We start from the raw sequence: 15,276 nt of genomic DNA, 5'->3' as shown, positions 1-15,276 counted from the left end.
TTTTAATATTTTACTTATGAAACATTATTGTGAAATTAATAATTTTGTTTTATATACATGTAGGTTTAAGCAATATATAAAGTGGGAGGATCGAGACCTAAACGGGACTTCCAAACGGTTTGGGGGATAAAGAACTTTCAGATAAAGAACGGGTTAAAGAAGTTTAAAAGGGTCTTAATGCTTATAATTATTCATAATATTTGTACTGCCATCCCATTAAACTTAGGAATTCATTAAATCATTTTATATCTACCCACCCATAATTTAGGGATTAACATTATACAATATCTTGGAGATACCTTTAATTTATTTAAATTCTAACTTTAAGTTTCCTTTGATGCCAAGACACAAATTTCGGACACCAACAATTTGCAAATATCCCAATTTAACAAGATAAAGCAAGCATAAAATACACAATATCAATATTGTAGTATATGTAATTAAGATCGGGTTCGGCATTCCGATCAGCTGATTGATTATTCCTCAGTTGTGAACAGAACCTGAAATAGTAAAGACGTCCCCCGGTCGGCTAGGCTATTCAAGACACAACTCAGGTGGGTAGTAACTTTAAGTTACCCCTCACCACTTGTCACGTTTAATACTAACCAATAAATAAATCCAATTACTAACATCACTTCACAACATTGGCGTTGTCGGCAGGATTATTCGATCGGTGAAGTGTAATTTGTGTATTTGGATTTCGCGCCAAATATTTTTTCTTTGTGAATTCGTAAGGTGTTATCAATTAAAATATTTGTTTTGATTTATGTCATTTGGGGTTTTCTTTCATTTCGTATCTTCTTCTTACAAATTACATATTTTGTTGTCGGATTTTCTGATAACAAATTTAAAAACAAAATTCACTCGAGATTTTTCTGTCGGATTTTCTGATAGAGAAGTCAACAGTACGTCTATTTCTTCTGTCTTTATTGGTGTTCATTAATAAATTAAGATGGCTAGTAGTTCAAACCCTGTAGACATAAACAATGCCAATTTGGCAGAATTAAAATCAATTCCAAACATTGGAGAAAAAAGGGCTGGGGCTATTGTTAAGTTGAGAGATGAGAGGGGCTCTTTGTCATAAGAAGACCTAAAAACAATGTCAACACTTCCAAACACAATCTGGGATCCCCTTGTGAGTAAGGGTGTGATTGTTTTCAGAGAGAGAGTGAAACAACAAGAAAAAACACACTTGAATGTTGAAGATCTGTCAAGTCAAGTATCTAAGTTACAAGCAGAAATTCTCAGACAAGCAAAAGACATAGAAAGAAGGGACATTTAAATTGCACAATCTGAAAAAGACATTACTGCTAGACAAAAACAATTAGATTCTTTAGAAAAGACTTTGACATTAGAACATGAAGAACGACTGAATAAATTACAACAAAAATTTCAAACAGAATTAGAAAACACAAAATCTCATTATGAAAAGACAATTAGTAAAACAATGACTGTTAAGGACGATGAACTTGCACTCATGAAACAAAGACTAGTTGACCAAGACAGTAAGTGGATAAACAAAATGCAACAGATAGAAAATAAGCTAAAACAACTCGAAGATGAAAAGATCAACAGGGAAGTCGACAAGCTGACACCACATGGGGTGTATTGGAAATCATCAACAAACCCAACTGGATTTGCAGATACGCTTCAGTCAAAGGGTCCTAGTCCACCAAAGATGTCAACATTTGAGGGAAAAAATGACTGGAAACCTTTCTTCACACAGTTCAACCACATTTCATCCCGGTATAAATGGTCCGAAGAACAAAAGCTGGACAAATTGATTGAATGCCTCGGAGACAAAGCTTTGAAATATTTCAGCTCTAGACCAATTTCAGACCAGAAAAGTTTCAAAAAGCTGAGTGCAAAGCTTGATGAACGGTTTGGGAAAAAAGACCTTCCCCACATTATCAGACGACAACTGCAAGATGTCAAACAAGGTTCTGAGGAGACAGTTGAAGAGTTTGCAGACAAAGTTCTAGAGATGACCACTGATGGATACCCAGACACACCAGAAGACTGCCGCCAAACCGTGGCCATAGATGCGTTCTTGAGAGGTTGTTACAACAAACAAGCTGCCCTCATTGCCATGGACAAGAACCCACTTACACTAGATATGGCAACACAATACATGAAAACTGCAGTCACAAACCAAAAATTAATACTAGGTGTGAGAAAGTCTGAGACAAGAAGGGTAAAGTTTGAGAGTTCTGAAAGTGAGAGTGAGGATGATGATGAAAACATAAGCAAAGTTATGGCTGTTTACAATACAAAACAAACATCAAATCAATTCACAGATCAGACAAGACTCTCCAAATTAGAATCAAGGGTCAAAAGAATTGAAGAAGATAATCGGGAAATGAAAAACAATATTCATGATATTCTTCAAATTCTTAGAACAAACAGGTCTAGATCAAACAGTAGAGAAAATACAAGAATGTTTAGATCTCCTTCTAGCAGTCCTAGAAAACAAGCTTGTTTTAAGTGTGACCAAGAAGGGCACTTTGCGAGAGAATGCCCTATCAGTAAAAGTAGTAGTTTACCATTTCAGTCTAAGAATAGGTCACCGTCACCTCAGACAAAGCCTTTAAATTTCAATCGGTTGGAGATGTAGGCCATTCTTCAACCTACTCAGATACATCAGATAGGCCTCCTCCTAAAGTAAAATTTAAAACCATAGAAAAAGAACTTTACAGGAACAAAAACAAATTGAAAAACACTCTCTATGTTCCCTGTATTGTAAACAACAAAACAATCAATGCTGTTATAGATACTGCTGCCCAAGTAACTGTCATGAATTATGAACTTTTTGAGAGTTTAAAACCAAAGCCCCTACTTCAGAAAGATATCATACTAAAAGGAGCAGGAAAAAATAACATCATTAATGGCAAAATAGCAGAACAGGTCAAGTTAAGAATAGGGCCTACAGAACAAAGATGGGATGTTGTAGTGGGAGAAATAGCAGATTCTTTATTACTTGGTTTAGATTTTTTGAGAGCTCACAATTGCATCATCAATTTGGAAAACTTTACTCTGACAGTAGATAAAGCATTAATACCTATTACCAAAATCAAAACAGAGGGTTCAAAGAATGATGTTGAGATATATAGAGTTTCATTGCAGAAAAGAACTGTTATACCACCACAATCAGTTAAATTTATACCCGTTCAGATTGACAAACCCTTCAAAGATTTACTTTGTGTTGAGACAGACAAAAATATTTCAGATGGGTTATTACCACCCAATTCTGTAATTAGTGCGGGACAAACAAAAATTTCTTTTCGAAACCCTACAGATAGATTCATAACATTCAAAAAGGGTAAGAATGTAGGTTTTGGTATGGAAATAAATGAGTTAATCTCTATGGAAGATGAAGAAGAATTTTCTCTCAATAAAATTGAGGTAGATACATCTGCTAAAAACCCATCCTCAGACAATTTAACATCTCAGTTACCTATGCACATGCAAGATTTATATGAGAGATCAATTACAAATCTAGATAAGAAAGATCATCATGAAGTTTTCTCTTTGTTAAATAGATTCCAACATGTTTTTGCGAAAGACGATTTTGATTTAGGGCTATTTAATGGGGAGATAACACATTAAATTAACACTGACGAAGGAAGACCTATCAAACAAAAGCTTCGTAGAACACCAATGGGTTTTGAAAATGAAGAAAAGAGTTACATCGATCAAATGCTTGAAAAAGGCATTATTCAACCCTCAATTTCAGAATGGGCATCTCCCCCTGTATTAGTGAGAAAAAAAGATGGGAAAATGAGATTTTGTATTGATTACAGGGCCCTCAATAAAGTAACAACAAAAGATGCATTCCCCATTCCAAATATACAAGATTGTATAGATACACTAGGGGGAAATACCTTTTTCAGTTCACTGGATATGGCTTCTGGTTGTTGGCAAGTTTTAGTCGATGAAAGAGATAGACACAAAACTGCATTTACCACCAAATATGGCTTATATGAACATGTTAGATTACCTTTTGGACTATGCAATAGTCCAGCTACTTTCAGTAGAGTTATTCAAGAAGTTTTAAGAGGTCTAACATGGAAAGAGTGCTTAGCTTACTTAGATGATGTCATTATTCTAGGTAGGGACATGCTTTCTCATACTAGGAATCTGTCTTCTGTCATTTCTAGATTTGAAAAGTTCAATTTGAAATTAAAAGCTCAGAAATGTGAACTTTATCAGACAGAGATAAAATTTCTAGGGAAGTTAGTCAGTCAAAATGGTATATCAGTCAATCCTGAAAGTATTGAAATAATTAAGAAGTGGCCAATACCAAAAGATACAAAACAATTAGAGTCTTTTCTTGGATTTGCAAACTACCATAGAAATCATGTAAAAGGTTATGCTGAAATTACACATACCCTGTATCAACTAGTGAAAACATCTAAAAAGTCAAAATTTACATGGTCAGATGAGAATCAGATTGCATTTGATATCATTAAACAATGCATCATTGAGGCATTGACATTAGCATATCCAAATTCAAAAGATACTTTTGTTTTAGATACAGATGCCTCAGATAATTCAGTTGGTGCTGAATTATGTCAAATTCAGAATGGTAAAGAACAAATTGTATGTTTTGCAAGTAAAGTGTTGACACCAGCCCAGAGAAAATATTGTACCACCAGAAAAGAACTCCTAGCAATAATTACCTTTACAAGACAATTCAGACGTTTTTTGTTAGGAAATACATTCATTTTAAGAACTGACCACAATAGTTTAATCTGGCTTTTGAACTTCAAAAACATTGAGGGTCAACTTGCACGCTGGATTGAGGAATTGTCTCAATATAACATTATTTTACAACATCGGCCTGGTAAAAATCATGGCAATGCTGATGCCCTGTCGAGAATTCCAGATGATTTGAACCTTTGTAATGCCTATAAGCCTGGGGTAGAGTTAAATCAATTACCTTGTGGTGGTTGCCATTTTTGTAAGCGAGCAAAACAACAATGGTCTACTTTTGAAAATGACATAGATTATGTTGTTCCCTTGACAATAAGATCAGTTGACAATTTGAATGCAATTCCTCTAGGTTTGTCAGATATGTTTATTCCAGAGGAGTTAGCTGAAGAACAAGATAAAGATTATGATCTTTACAAGATTAAGACATGGTTAGAGTCTGGGATAAAACCATCTCAGAAAGAGTTATCTCTTAGTAGTCCCAGTGTTAGATATTTGTGAGCATGTGAATCACAATTACAGGTAAAAAATGGTGTACTGTACTATTTATGGGAAGACCATATACATACAAGGTATTTATTTGTCGTTCCGAAAAAGATGCAACCTGAAATTTTAAAACAATGTCATGACAACAGAACAGCAGGACATTTAGGTCAAACCAAAACTTATGAAAAATTAAAACAATGTGCAATTTGGTATGGCATGTCTCAAGATTCAAAACTTTATGTTCAGAATTGTAGTGTTTGTAACAAAAACAAAAAGCCAAACATCAAAGCTAAGGCAGCTTTAGGTCAGTATCATGCAGGGTATCCACTGCAGCGTGTACACATTGATATACTAGGGCCTTTACCTGTAACGAAAAATGATAACAAATATATCTTGATGATCATTGATCAATTTACCAAATGGTTAGAAATTGTCCCAATACCAAATCAAAATTCTGAAACAATAGCAAAAGCTGTGGTTGATAATTTTATATCTAAGTATGGTTGTCCCACAGAAATTCACTCAGGTCAAGGAAAGAATGTAGATGGTGTACTTATGCAAAAACTGTCATCTGTTACAAATAGCTAAAACGCGAACAACACCCTACCACCCGCAATCTAATGGTCAAGTGGAAAGATATAATCGTTCAGTATTACAAGCAATCCGCTATCTTAAGAACAAACAACATGAATGGGATCTTCATTTGCAACAGATTGCAGGTGCCATTAGAGCAACAGAAAACAGACAGACTGAATTCACACCAAATTTTATGTTCCTTGGAAGGGAGACAACCCAACCTATAGATTTAATTTTAGGTACATGTGACTTAAACAATCCAGAGAAAGAAGCTCCTGAGTATGTACAGGACCTAAGAACAAACTTAACAGAATGTCATCAAATTGCACATGATAATATTGGCAAAGCTCAAAATAGACAAAAACGCTATTATGACACAAAATTGTATCAAAATACATATAATATTGGAGATATGTTGTTCTTAGAATAGATTCAGCTACAAAAGTGGGTCAAAGTTCAAAACTAAGATCACCTTGGAAGGGTCCATACATTGTAACTGAAGTCAAATCACCTGTCTTATTTAAGATCATTGATAAGAGAAATAGAGAAACTGTTGTACATCATGACCGCATCAAACTTTGTCAAGATCTGGATTATCCCGGCTGGGTTAAAAGAATCAGAAATAAAATTTTTGATGAGAATGACAAAGAATCAAAGACAAGTGAGGAATCTCTAAATGCAGCTTTGGAGTCTGAAGATAAAGTTTCTGATTTTATTAACCTTTTCAATGCTAGGGATGATGCGTCGGATATTCTGATGCATCATCAGAGTGCTAGTTCAGACTCCAATTCTGCAGATAGAACAAATCAGGATATAACAAGAGGAAAAAGAACAAGACAGAGACCCAAATACTTGGCGGATTTCGTACAGGATTAAATTAATATCTCTGCATGCATGTGAATAACATATTCCATGAATTATTTGTTTTTATCATAATTATATAAAAAAACTAGAGCAAAGCTCGTTGCAAAGCAACGAGTGGGTCTTCCGTTAATGTCGGAAGTAAAGCTGGAAGTTCCTGTAAGAAGCAAAGCTCTTGAACCAATAACAAGAGTTACTAAGATGAAAATATCTAATTGTTCCTGGTACGACATAACAAAATCCGAATGATTTTAAGTACGACTTAACAAAAACCTTTCTGATTTCAAGAACGACTTAACAAAAAAAATCCGAATGTGTTCAAGTACGACTTAACAATTATTTTTGGTACGAGTTAATATTACTTTAAAACATTTCGCTATTTTTTAAACCAAGGATGCGGAATCAAAATTTCCGGAAAAATCAATTTTTAAACCCCGATATCTCTGTAATGCATCGTCCAATTTTAAAACGGTTTTCAGTGTTAGATTCAGCTTAATAAGCTATACAAAACACATGTTCATTTTTGATTTGATAAAAAAATTCAATTTTTCGAAAAATTGATTCACTTCCGGATTCGACCAGAAGAGACAGATTTTCATTTCCAGCCTTATTACAGTGGTAAATCGACAAAATTATTACCATTGAAAATTCCAAGCCTCTATCTCAAAGCGTTTTCATGAAACATCGAAGTCATCAAAATGACTTTATTAAAATTTTATAAATGACGTAACGTAAAAACTGAAGTGACGTTTTCAAAGAAACTTTGGAATTTTTGAGGCATAATAGTTGCACACAATCTCTGAAAGTTTCATTTCAATCGGTTAAAAACTTTTTGAGTTATAAAGCCGAAAAGGAGTCAGAAACAAAAGATGTCACCTTTGACCTTCCAAACTGTGTGCTTGTTGCACCATCAAATGTCAGAAACTTACCAATGTACAGTTTATTATATTTCTGTGAATATTTCCTATGTAAAATTAAAATGATTAAACATGCTATTCCATCTAACTGTGAAATAGTTTCTATGGTATCTGTCCATGGTGAATAGTCAACGAAAGTATTCACCGGCAGCATACGATTTCCCTCCTTTTTAAACTCGGAACACCTCTGATATAATCCGATCACAACTTTAAATTCAAAGTCCGATAATTCTAATTTGTTAATAATCAAGAAATTCTGCATCGCCAACAAATAAAGTTTTCTTCAGAATAATAATTAAAATACCTATAGCTATTTACTGACTATTTGGATGACAGAAAGTTTATTGTCCCCCTCAACAGCAACTATTTCACTTGGCTTCGCCCCATGAAATAGTGGCTGTCTTGGAAGACAATAAACTTGCTATCATCCTCATACCCAGTAATTAGGTATATAATGTCCCATCCACATAAATTTCGAGTTATTTAACCTCCCATTTGTAACCTGCAATTTCACAGTGTATAGTCAACACAACAGTCTTAGCCGCAAGTTTCACCATTCAATTCTCATGTACTTATTAAACATTAGGGGCCTTCATATTGCATACCAATTCCAACAAGGGAGATCCCTCTAATGATAATCATTAAAATTCATTTTATGAATCTTAGCAACACTCATAAGCTTTCAAGTCATAGGCGTCGGAAGCAAATTGAAAGTGGGGGGGGCTAGACTAATCCTCAGAAATATTGAGAAAAAAGTAATTCCCAAAATCATGGAATTCCTATTCCGTGGGGGGGGGGGGGGGGGGGGGAGTATACCTATACTCCCAAAAAAAAAAAAATTACTTACCCAAATTTTTTTTTCTAAGTTTTCAATCTTTCAAGGTAAATTTAGGAACAATAATCTTTCCTGCGAGAAAAAGTGGGGGGGGGGGGGGGGGGGCTGAACCCTCTATCATGCTATGTTTCTAATGGTTAGGTATAACTTTGCAAAAAATGTGGGGGGGCTAAGCCCCCCCTAGCCCCCCCAGTTCCGACGCCTATGCAAGTACAGCATCTCTTAAGGTGGCTCAAAACACCTTGAAATATTTTCTCAATTGACAAATCAGCAGAAAATTACTTGATAATGATAGATATCATAATTGATAAGAAGTGTTTAAGTCAAATAGGCAAAAATGTGCAATTTTAAATGAACAAGTACATTTTTAAAAATTTAATTCAATAAACAGTAACAAAAGCTCTAGGCAGACTCGAACTCGAATGGTTTAGAAACCCAATACTTTAACCATTGAGCTATGACAATATACAACCCAATCAAACGATATGAAGAGTTCAACAAAACATTTAAATCGCCATCTTGTGACGTAGTGTCTTAAAAAGTATAAGTCTAGGTGTAGTGATGTACCTTAATTTACAAAAATATTAACGGGTACTTTATCCGAATCTGTCCCTTGCTTCCTTTAACTTAGTACATTTATGAACAGATGTCTTGTCTTAGAATAAGAAAGCTAATGCAATTCTGAGAAAAAAGTATACTACATATTGACAATTCCATTGAGGTTTAATAAACATATGGCCATTTAAGTGAACCCACCATATTTAATTTCTTTTACTCAACACAGATTTACAGGGTTCTCCATAGTAAAACATCTTTACCTGACCTTTTAGAGGTCAATTATTTTTCAACCACCATTAATAAGAAACCTTATTCAATACAACATACATCTACATGATATTATCTTGATAAAAGCATCACATCACTTAGAAATACCCTTACATGTATACCCTCCCCCTATCTTTTGATTTTCATAAAAAGTCATGGTTTGAAATCTTTTACCTAATTTTATGAAACTTGTGGCAATTTCTTTGAGTCATTTCTCACACATATTTGAAAACAATCATTAATGATACTAAAATTTGATCTTTTTTGTTTCTTGAATGATTTGTAGCATTTTAATAATTAAATAGACATGTATTCTTGCATGTGATTTCTTTTTTCCATGAAAAAAGGTAAGCTAACAATCATATTTATTGAATATCTAATCTATTCTGGTTTCTTGTCTCTTTTTAACCATGCTAAAACAGTAAGATCAACAAGTTCAACATCTGCCTTAAATAAAATTAATTTCAAACACACCCGGGTAGCTGGAGGCGGAGGAGAATTCCATTAAAAATGTTAAAATTTGACATGTTGTGTCCACTTTTTTTAATGCACATATACCTTAAAAGGATGAAAAGAGATTGTTTCTTGCTCATTTCAAAAGTAATTATCATTGCAGGTGTTATTCAAAAGTCAAATGTACATTTACATATCCTACATGTAATCTTAATGGAGACAATTGGAAATAGTTGGGTGATTTTTCAATTATGTAAAGACATCTAAATATCTTTATAAAATAAAAAATGAAGGAAATATAATTGCATACTTTCATTGAAAAACAAATTTTCACAACAATCATATTTCTTTAAACAGCCTTAATTTTGGTTTTTTATAATTTCTTATCAAACATGAACAAACCACAATAGGGCATGATGCTTTCTTAAAGTTCCATTATTGTTCATGCATTATCCTTTTTAATTTGAAATACCGGTAGATAGTCTGTAGAACACAAGGACTATGCATGTGGGTAGAGGTGACAGGTTAACCTCAAGAGCTGAAACCATACGAATCAACAGGTAAAAGTAATGTGGTAACAAGAGTTCGTTTTGAGCTGAAATGAAAAAAAAAAAATTAGCTGAGTTAAAATACATGTACTTGTAATAGCTGTGCTTACACTAACATATACATAATGTTTTTGGAAAAAATAAACTGACCATGCAGTGTTATAAGTATGACATATCCAAATACATGACATTAACATTTAGGCAGTACAAAAACAAAAATGTGCATATCAAGTCATAATATCATAACATTAAAAAAATTTCTTGGGTGTAGACATATCAGATTGAGAGAGAGCGAGAGCAAGAGCAAGAGAGAGAGAGTTTGTTTTACTTGTAGTGCAACAGCAATATTTCAATTCATAAACTACAAAGGAATACATGTATTACCAATCTGAACAGCGTCAAAGCATAAGCTTCTGCTACATGTATACCATGTTTTGTCAATTCTACTGGGGTTTTTTGCGAATAAATTTAGCGAGGTTTTTTTTTTTTTCTTATGAGTTATGTTTTGAAAACAATACTATGTATAATGCGCAGAAAATTCCAGGAACAATTTTACAAAGCTTTGGATTTTGGTTGCACATTGAAAAAATGAGGGATTGATAATAGGAGCATGCTCATTTTAAAATTCAATCCACTTTAGATTTCTTTTACAAGACCGAGATATTTTTGTCACAAAATTAAGTTGCCCTCTGACACTTTGCCAAGATAAAAAATTTGAGAGAGAGAGAGAGAGAGAGAGAGAGAGAGAGAGAGAGAGAGAGAGAGAGAGAGAGAGAGAGAGAGAGAGATATCTAAGGCACATGCAGTAAAATTATTTACATACTATATAGATGTGATATGCATGTAAAGCTTACCTAAAATGAATCAATATGTATAAAAGATAAACTAATCTCTCAAATTACAATGATTCTGTGAAATACTTATATCTTGAGAAGACTGTTTAATAGATATCATGGAACATTGACCTAAAATCTGAGCTTGATATAATACGAAATTTGAGACTTTTCATCTAGCACCCTGTTTTACATGCTCGTTACACAAGCAATAACCATATATAACAGAGAGAGAGACAAAAGGTCTAATTTTAATTAGATTGAATATTTACTATGTCAAATATATTTATTTAATTAAACACAAGCCTGAGTTTTTTAATTTATAAATTAAATGAAGGCGATATGGTAAAGATCTGCTATATTCAAATATTTAGGGCAAAGTTATCATCATGCAAACATGCACTCCAATTACAACATTCTATTCTTGTGTACCTTAAGACTCCCACCGCTTCAAAATGCACTGTTTTACAGTGTGCGGTGTGTTGTTCAATACAAAGTAAGACATACATATACATAATAACAAATAGAAATTCAAAAGATGGTGTGCAAAACATACCCGTGAAAATACACTGGACATATAATATTCCGAGATTCCTCTTACTCTAACGCCCGCTTTTATATTGTGACGTACTTCAAAAGCGGAGGTTAGAGTCAGAGGAATCTCGGATTAGATTGAAAAGTGCAAATACTTTGAAAAGAAAAAGTCAGTACGACATATCCTGTATTGAAACATACCTTTATGATCTGTCATACGTTAGATGAGCTGAAATTTCCACTATCGATGTCTTGCAGGCCATGCTTCTTTTAAAAATGTAGACAAACCGCTATCAGCTGTTGTTAAAACATGGCGAGTTGACATGGGGAATCGTACGATAATTATTTCGATTAAGACTAAAAAGACTATAATAAAAACTAACAACGTAATTATCGAACGAAATAAGGAAATTGTTTCGATAAACACTCTGATTAACATTTAAAAAAAGGAGTTCGGTTTTATGACCTGTACGAACGGTTTTCAGAAGGAGTTACTTTCAGTGTGAATTATGCACTATTTTTCAAACCAATAACACGGAATCAAAATTTCCGGAAAAATCAATATTTAAAACCCGATCTCTCTGCAATGCATCATCCGATTTTAAAACGAATTTCAGTTTTGTATTAAGCTTTGAAAACTCTACAATATGCACATAATTTTATGTTTTTTATATAGTTTCATGATCAGGACGAATTATTTTCAGTAGAAGTTATTTTCAGTGTGAATTTTGCACTATTTTTTAAACCAAGAACGCGACATCAAAATTTCCGGAAAACTCAATTTTTAAACCCCGATTTCTCTGTAGTGCATCGTCCGATTTTAAAACGGATTTCAGTTTTAAATTAAGCTTAATAAAAGCTTTTTTGCTGCTTCATGATTAATATCAAATTATTGGTCAGAATAAAGTTATTATAAAAAGACTTAGTAGCCCTCCTGACCCCTAATTTGAGGGGCCAGCCCCTATTTCTTGATATCAAATAAAAGTACTCATTAATATAAACATATTTTGTTCTACAAGAGTTCACGAATTGTAAACCGTTCTCGACATATCTAAACAAATGTGTTTTAGGGGCCGACCCTTTAACCCCTTACCGGGGCCACTAACAACCAAATGTTTGGTATCGTATTGTTCAGAACATTATTTTGAACAATTTTTGTTCTACATTCCTTTTCAAAATATTTATCCTTTTTCAGATATTAATGATCAAAGTTTTGAATTCTGGCCCCTTTTAACCCCTAATTACGTAATATAAGACTTAAGTATGGTACTATATAGATAAACAGCTGCACAATGAACATTTTTGCTTCTATAATTAATAACAAATAATTGTTCAGTAAAAAGTTATTGTAAGAAGACATTAGAGCCCTTTTGGCCCCTAATGTGAGGGGCCAGCCCCTTTTACTTGATATCAAATGAAAGGTCTCGAAAATATAAACATATTTTGTTTTACAAGTGTTCACGAAATGTTAACGGTTCTTGAGATATATGTACAAATGTATTTTAGGGGCCGACCCTTTAACTCCTAAATGGGATCATAATCAAAAACATTTAAGGTTGCATATTGTACAGAACAATTTTTTGAGCAACTTTTGTTCTACATTGCTTTTAAAAATATTTCTCCTTTTTCAGATAATAATGATCAAAGTTTTGAACTTCTGGCCCCTTGAAGACCCTAATTACGTAACATATGGCTTAAATATGGTACGGTATAGATAAACAGCTGTACAATGAACATTTTTGCTTTTATAACTAATAACAAATTATTGTTCAGTAAAGAGTTATTGTAGGAAGAATTTAGAGCCCTCTTGGCCCCTAATTTGAGGGGTCAGCCCCTTTTTGTTGATACCAAATGAAAGCCCTTCAAAATTAAAACAACTTTTGCATTACATGTTATAACAAAATATGTACACATCGAAAGGTATTACAGAAAATGTGCAAAAATTTCGTGAAAAAATTTGATGCTAATTTTCAGGTTCAGGCGAGCTTCAAGGCCTTGAGCAATTTTCATAATTGGAAGCATGGGGGTACATCTACAGACATTTATCTACAATCCCTGAAAATTTTAAGCTTCTACCTTGATTAGTTTCGGAGGAGATGCGTGGACAAAATGACCCTTAAAAATTTACAAAATCGTCTATATCTGAAACCGGAAGTGACATCATCATTTGAAAATTTGATAATATGTAGCGACGACGTTGTTCTATCACTCCTGAAAATTTCGTGCAAATCGGTTGGGTAGTTTTTGAGAAATGACGCTCCAAAAAAGTCAGAAAAAGAAAAAAAAGAATAATAAGAACTAGAGCAAAGCTCGTTGCAAAGCAACGAGTGGGTCTTCCGTAAGTGTCGGAAGTAAAGCTGGAAGTTCCTGTACGAAGCAGAGCTCTTTAACCAATTACAAGAGTAACTAAAATAAAAAGATGAAAAAAATCGAATTATTCCTGGTACGACTTAACAAAATACGAATGATTTTAAGTACGATTTAAAAAAAACCTTTCCAATTTCAAGAACGACTTAACAAAAAAAATCCGAATGTGATCAATTACGACTTAGCAATTATTTTTGGTATGAGTTAATTTTACTCTGAACATTACGCTATTTATTTAAACCAAGGACGCGGAATCAAAATTTCCGGAAAACTCAATTTTTAAACCCCAATTTCTCTGTAGTACATCGTCCGATTTTAAAACGGATTTCAGTTTTAAATTAAGCTTAATAAAAGCTTCATTGCTGCTTCATTATTAATATCAAATTATTGGTCAGAAAAGAGTTATTATAAAAAGACTTAGTAGCCCTCCTGACCCCTAATTTGAGGGTTCAGCCCCTTTTTCTTGTTATCAAATTAAAGTACTCGTTAATATAAACAAATTTTGTTCTACAAGTGTTCACGAATTGTAAACCGTTCTTGAGATATCTAAACAACTGTGTTTTAGGGGCCAACCATTTAACCCCTTACCGGGGCCACTAACAACAAAACTTTTGGTATCATATTGTGCAGAACATTATTTTGAACAATTTTTGTTCTACATTGCTTTACAAAATATTTATCCTTTTTCAGATATTAATGATCAAAGTTTTGAATTCTGGCCCCTTGAAACCCCTAATTACGTAATATATGACTTAAGTATGGTACTGTTTAGAGAAACAGCAGCACAATGAACATTTTTGCTTCTATAATTGATAACAAATTATTGTTCAGTAAAGAGTTATTGTAAGAAGATATTAGAGCCCTCTTGGTCCCTAATGTGAGGGGCCAGCCCCTTTTTCTTGATATCAAATGAAAGGTCTCGAAAATATAAACATATTTTGTTTTACAAGTGTTCACATAATGTTAACGGTTCTTGAGATATCTGTACAAATGTGTTTTAGGGGCCGACCCTTTAACTCCTTAATGGGGTCATAAACAAAAACATTTAAGGTTGCATATTGTACAGAATATTATTTTGAGCAACTTTTGTTCTACATTGCGTTTAAAAATATTTCTCCTTTTTCAGATATTAATGATCAAAGTTTTGAACTTCTGGCCCCTTGAAGCCCCTAATTACGTAACATATGGCTAAAATATTGTACTGTATAGATTAACAGCTGTACAATGAACGTTTTTGCTTCTATAACTAATAACAAATTATTGTTCAGTAAAGAGTTATTGTAAGAAGACTTTAGAGCCCTCTTGGCCCCTAATTTGAGGGGTCAGCCCCT

General features: G+C 33.5%; 1 protein-coding gene across 1 annotated transcript in view; it reads left to right on the top strand.

The window, feature by feature from the left end:
- The first annotated feature begins 435 nt into the window (after nucleotides 1-435).
- LOC128169727 (uncharacterized) overlaps nucleotides 436-15,276 on the top strand; it is a 34,051-nt gene continuing 19,210 nt past the window's right edge. Inside the window, exon 1 of the mRNA XM_052835817.1 lies at nucleotides 436-554. The gene's annotated coding sequence lies outside the window, so the exon portion shown is untranslated. The remainder of the gene's footprint in view (nucleotides 555-15,276) is intronic.

This window comes from Crassostrea angulata, unplaced genomic scaffold (assembly GCF_025612915.1).
Source record: "Crassostrea angulata isolate pt1a10 unplaced genomic scaffold, ASM2561291v2 HiC_scaffold_191, whole genome shotgun sequence".
Classification (NCBI taxonomy): domain Eukaryota; kingdom Metazoa; phylum Mollusca; class Bivalvia; order Ostreida; family Ostreidae; genus Magallana; species Magallana angulata.
Note: the sequence above shows the minus strand (reverse complement) of the source record. Positions and strands in the feature narration are given on the sequence as shown.